Source organism: Hylaeus anthracinus, unplaced genomic scaffold (assembly GCF_026225885.1).
Source record: "Hylaeus anthracinus isolate JK02 unplaced genomic scaffold, UHH_iyHylAnth1.0_haploid 10384, whole genome shotgun sequence".
NCBI lineage: Eukaryota > Metazoa > Arthropoda > Insecta > Hymenoptera > Colletidae > Hylaeus > Hylaeus anthracinus.
This window is the reverse complement of record NW_026533476.1, coordinates 1085-7616: the sequence shown is the minus strand read 5'-3', so window position 1 is coordinate 7616 and position 6532 is coordinate 1085. Positions and strand designations below refer to the sequence as shown.

The window sequence follows — 6532 nt, the reverse complement described above, 5'->3', positions numbered from 1 at the left end:
TACTAAAAAATGACCTTGTTTGTCATGCGCATCTGATTGCTTTTTTGATACCAAAATACTTATATCAAAACACATATTTTCAAATAAAATCAAACACATTCGTATAATCGAAATATTGAAATTAATAAATTATTTTATTTTACGTTCAAAGAATTTATGTTATAAACCTATAAAGGAGAAACTATCCTTTTCAACTTTTGATTTGATTATGTATTGTCATGTTCTTATCAAATTTTAAAAGCTAAACGAAGTTGTACTTGAGAAGACGAAATCAAACAGTCTGTATTATTCAGAACTTATTTTTAAAAATTGCAGCAAAAAAACGATAATCATACTTTTATATTTTAATTTGAAAAGAATTTATATTGCGTTTATATTGAATTTATATTTATAATTGAATTTGTATTATATTTATATACAATTGTTACTAAAATGTTTAGAATTGAAACCAGAGGAGTATACGAATATGTATTTTACTTTGCAGTACGGTTTATATTCTTCTTTTATGGCAAGCTTCGTGTACACCATCCTAGGATCCTGCAAAGATGTGCCAGTTGGACCAACAGCGATCATCGCAATCTTAACTAGGGAAACATTACAAAAATCTGACTTAGGACCCAACTTTGCAGTCCTCTTAACCTTCATATCTGGTTGTGTGTGTTTGCTGATGGGAATCATACAATTAGGTAATAACATCACTAATGAACTTTAAATTAAACATTTCAAATGACAGACAAATTTTAATACTTATTTCTTCTTCTATCTTTGTTCAACGAACTGACGGGTTGTGTTCATCTACTGATTTCAAACTCCATTTTCAAGTTTTGTATTACAGTAGATGATCTTCTATTATAGGTCAATGAACTCGTCTCCAACATTCATAATATCCCAAAATAATACGATGATTTCACTTTAAAAAAATGACGTTGAGTTTGGCACAGTCATAATATTTGTAACAACAAAAAAAAAACAATAGTCATATTAGATTAATTCCCTCGAACTCTTTAATTTTTTTCTGGAAGGTATTTTTGTATCGATGATAGTATGGGTATTATCACTCTGAAACAGATCAGCTGCTCCACCCTAGCCCTGTACCATAAAAACAAAAGTACGACACGATTAAGTATAAGATTATGCTGACTTAAATGAACCTATACAAGTTGAAGTGATTCAATTCAAACATTTCTGAAAAATATTGTTCATCGATTTGAAAAATGTAGTTTCGAGAAAAATGCGTTTGAAGTTGTACCGAGATAGTCATGTTTAAAATTATAGCTTACTGGAATTAAAATACAAGATAGTCGAAGTGGTTAGTCGAAAATTGTCAATCGAAAACTTTTATAGAAGCCCTACAGGCTTTCTACTCTCACACATGTCCATAATACACAATACATTATATTCGCAATACTCGAGAAATGATCATGACAACAACGCTGACTTATTGCCCAATTTCTCTATTAGGTTGTCCCAAAAGTTTCTTTCGTTTTATTAACCGACTTCGAAAAGGAGGAGGTTACTCAATTCGACATGTATGTTTTTATATATATACAGGGTGTCCTAAAAGTCGGGGAGGAGCCGGAAATGGGGGGTAGCTGAGACGATTCTGAACAACAATTTCCTTTGCAAAAATGTCCGATGGGGCTTCGTTAAGGAGATATTACACGAAAACCCTGACCAATGTACCTGACACCCTGTATATATATATATGTTACTCGATTATGTCCAGACAGCTTGACCAATCGGGATAAAAGCTGTTGCATCTTGTAGATCATGTCTTGGGGGTGATGCAGTTATCAAAAAATTTTGGAATTTTTCACTTTTTACCCGTTTTTTTTGGCAAAAAACTGAAAAATTTTGTATTGCTTCTTATTTTGAAACGAATTGACCAATCGGATTGAATCTTCTTGCATCTGGTAGGGCTTCGTTGCCTCTTAAAAGCTTAAAAAGACATTTTACCTACTTCCATTTTTTACCACTTTATTGCACTTTTTATCGTAAAATTGTACTACATATTTCGCGTAGGTTCGGCCTGAATTCGACGAAATCGATGAAACCCTTTACATTTTGCTGCCGGACTCGTTTTCTTCAAAAATGATTTTTCTTGTTGTTTATAACTATTGTTATTGCAAAATTCCTATTTTTTTATGAAACTCCTTTTTTTTTGTTTTTTTAATAAGTAATACATACACAATATTTTATGTCTAATGTTACATTATTGAATTGTGTACGATTCATTTTGTTCCATTACTGTTACAACATGAACATTTAAGAAATTAAATTATCTATTTATATAAACACTGCCACACAAAATAATTGAGTGCAAATTACAAAAGAAATTTTTGAGACAACCTAATACATTCAGTTTCAGATTTTAATGAATTTCAGTAACGGCGTGGTAAATAATTGCTACTTTTTTTTATTAAATATTTTATAATTTCGGTTAGAGCATATCAAGTTTTCAGCGAGTTTCTCAATTGCATCTTAATTAAAATTGAAAAAATTCATGCGAAAATCTAAATCTGTACCTTCCATAAGGGTCTGTGTTAAAATTATATAATTTTGTTATCGTTTTCCATAAAATTGAGATGGTTAATTTAAATCGAAATAGGCTCATATGATTCGTATTTCATCAAAGAACAATCAAGTAAAGTTTTGTTAAAATCCTCCATTAAATAAATTCAGAAAACAAGTACCTTAAAATTCGAATTTCGTCATTTTTAGTCGGATCAAATTGAAATTTTTTAGGAATATTCTTGAAATGATGTAACTTATGAAAATATTAAAACCCAAGAAAGCCATTATTTGAATTTTCGAAGTATCCCTCACTCCTTAAAGGGGAAATTACTTTTTTCTGGGCTAGAAGAATCAATTTTTTGTTGTTGACAGTATTTTATCATGCAACCCTTCGAGAACAATTGTGCAAAATTTCAATTAAAAATTCATGAAATTACTGAAGCTCTTTTAGAATTTAGAGTATGTAGGTCTGTTTTTAAGAGATTTGGTAGTTCCTTCTTTCGAGGAATGTACACGAAATTTTAACGCGTTTTTCTCGAAACCGTATTTTCGAAGCTGGTTGACACGATTTCAGAAAAACTATTAAACCGATTGACGTCTAATTTGAATTTTATATTCAAAAATGATCCCTCTATCGTCTAACGTACAGGCGTACTGATATATTACATATTTTGTTTTTTATTGTTCGAAATTCGAGACATTTTTTCTGACAATTTGATTCTTTAAATTAGACCACCTGCCATTTCTAAAAAAAGAAGATACTTTCGATATCCTTTCCTGTTATACGATAACGGTATGTATATAGAATAAAACGCCGGTTGAATTTTTTATTTTAGTTTATTTAAACGGCAAAAATCATGTCAACCAGCGATTAATATTTATTCCACACCGTTAGGATCGCCGGGCTGTAACATTAGTTTTTAATATTTAATAGTAATAGTAATAAAATAATAATAAGACCGTGTATAAAATTTCAAATAAAAATCTTACATACTTTTTTTCAATAAAAAATTATAAAGGAGCTGCTTTTTGGAACGGAAACAAACAATTCTTCCCTTATCTCCTACATTTTTTGGATTCATTTTTTTAACGTTCTGTGCAAAGCTTAATAACTTACGTGACATTGACGTGCAATGTTCACAATATTATTTTACATAACATCTAAAAATCATTCAAATATTTATACATTTAATATGTTTTTACCTTTTCTGGTTCGTCAGGTTTTTTGTTGGACTTCATATCAGGACCAGTTTTGATTGGTTTCACATCCGCAGCAGCGATTATTATTGCCACGAGCCAAATAAAGGACATTCTAGGCATCAGTATCAGCGGTAGCAAGTTCTTAGAAGTGTGGCAAAGGATATTCGAAAAAATTGGGGAAACAAAACTTTGGGACACTGCGCTGGGGATCACGTGCATAATTGTCCTGCTTCTTCTCAGAGTTAGTATCACTTAAATACAATTACCATAGATTAGAGATAAAACGTGTAAAAGCAATTTTGTATTAAAGTTTGTTCCGGAAATAAGATTTACCTAATTTAAACTTTATGAGTAATAAGAACTTCTAATTGAATACACTTAAACTTTAAAATTTCTTTAACCTCTTGAAGGATATTAACAAACTTCCGGTTGCGGACAAAAGGGAACAGTATAATTATGAATAGATTTTATAATAATATTTTATCGAAACATTAAAAGATGAAAATATTACTTTATAGGGAGGACTTGGTTAGGAGGAGTGGTGTGGTGTGTATGGGTGGCGAGTGCTATGAGTGTTAAAAGCAATTTAAGTAATAAGAAAGCGATAGGTATACACATGGAGTAAAAGAATTAGGTAGAGTATAAGGGGGAGAGGAAGGGTACGTAAAGGCGAGGTCTAATGTAAAGAAATAGGGGTGTTAGGGGTGTAATTCTGCGGGTCAGACGATTGTCTGATAGGTAGAGGTTATGGGTAACGACGGCCGTAGAGCAGGACAAGAGAGCTCAGACGAAGAGGAAACAGTAGGTAAAGCAGGAGGGTTAGAGAAAAGTGCGGTGGAGACGAGAAGCACAAGAAGAGGGCGCCCAACAAACGCCGAAAAAACAGCGAAACACGAGAACGAGAAGGAGAGAATGGAGGAATATATAACGAGAGGTAGGAAAGAGATAGTGGAGGACAGGAGGTAGGCCACGGCGGGAAATGCATGCAATGAAGAAATATTGAAAGTATTAGCAGGATTGGTTGAAGAAATAAGAGGTCTAAAAGACGAAATGCGTACAAATAATAATAGGATAACGGAAGAAATGAGGGAAAAAGAAATAGGATGGGAGTTAAAAGTAAAAGGAATGGAGAAAAGAATGATGGATGTGGAAAGCAAAGTAGAGCGGATAAGTGGGAAAGGGAAACAGCTACTTGAACTCAGAACAGGAAAGAAGGGAATTGGAGGAAAATATTAAGGCAGTAGTGGTTAATAAGGTTGAAAAAGAGATGGGTGGGGAAGTGGTAAAGATAAGAGGGTGGATCGAAAAACATGAAAAAATGGAACGGAGAAATAATGTAGTAATAAAGGGTCTAGAGATACGGCAAGGAAATGTAAAAACGCAAATTGAAGATTTTCTAGAGAAAGAATTAAAAGTAAGAAGGAAGATAAGTTGGGTGAAAGAAATCGGTAGGAAGGAAAGGTGTGTATTAATAGTGGGATTGGAAAGTTGGGAGGACAAGCAGGAGATCATGAGATACAAAGATAGGTTAGGAGGCACAAAGGTCTTCATAGATCACGATTTAACGAGACATGAGAGAGAAATTCAAAACAAGCTAGTAGCAATCGCCAGGGAAGAAAAAAGAAAAGAGAGGGAGGTGAAGGTAGGATACCAAAAAATAAGGGTGGATGGGAGATGGGCCCTTGCCCAATGGCAGGAAAGTTGGGCAACAGTACCAGTTAGTCAGGTTTTTTAATAAATTTTCAGCCAGGTGGGCAAATAAATAGGAGAGGGGAGGGGGTGTTAAACAGGGAGAAGGCAGGGGAATTGAAAGTATTATTCTGGAATGTAGCTAGAATAGGAAAGAAAGATCAAAGTTTTGGCAATATGTGGAAAAGTTTGATTGTATAGGCATGGTAGAAACGTGGATGGAGGAAACACATTGGAACAAGTTTAAAAGTAGCCTATCAAAGGATTTTGTATGGAAGTGTCGAGGGGCAAAGAAGGTAAATAGGAAAGGTAGAGCGAGAGGGGGAATAATAACAGCGGTGAGAAAAAACTTAGACATAGAATGTGGAAATAGCGAAATAGAGGGTTTAATAGAAAGGAGGATGAAAATTGAAGATAGAACATGGAGGATTTTTTCGGTTTACAATGGTCAACAGTGGAAGAAATTGGCAAGGAAGATGGAAGAAGTGATTAAAGAAGAGGAAGAAGATATGAATGCAAGAATAGGAAGAGAGGGTAAGGTAGAGTGAGTGAGCGAGACAGTGAGGAGAACGGACAACAGGAGGAATTCGAAAGATCTAACGAAAAATAATGCGGGAGAGCAACGGCTAAAAAATGGTTGAGGAAAGAGGATGGCACATAGCGAATGGCAATATTGCAGGAGATGAGGAAGGAGAATGGACGTATGTAGGTGTCAGAGGAGCAACGGTAATAGATTATGTGATCTGTAATGAAAAGGGGCTAGAGGAAATAGTACACTTTAAGGTGGAGGACAGAATAGAATCTGATCACCAACCTTTGGTTGCTACAGCGAGACTACAGGCGAGAGCGGATATAGTTGGAAGGGAGGAAGAGACTGAAACTGTCCGACAAGTGTTCTGCTGGGGAAAGGAAAGCATAGAGCAATATAAAAGTAAAATCAGGAACATACAGCTTGCTGAAGGAAATGGAAAGCCAGGTTGGCAAGAATTAAAGGCAGCGGTTTTGCAAAGTATGGATAAAAGAGTAGTCCGAAGGAAAAGAAGAAAACCAGGACATAAATTTTGGTGGGACAAACAGTGCAGTAGAGAAAAAAGAAAGGTGAAGGTAATGTATAAAAAATGGAAGATAG

General features: G+C 34.2%; 1 long non-coding RNA gene across 1 annotated transcript; it reads left to right on the top strand.

Moving 5' to 3' along the window:
* Positions 1 to 479: 479 nt before the first annotated feature.
* On the top strand, positions 480 to 5908 carry LOC128896504 (uncharacterized). The gene is made up of 3 exons (XR_008462003.1): positions 480 to 686; positions 3735 to 4532; positions 4574 to 5908. It is a non-coding gene; the product is annotated as an uncharacterized LOC128896504 (long non-coding RNA).
* The last annotated feature ends 624 nt before the right edge of the window (positions 5909 to 6532 follow it).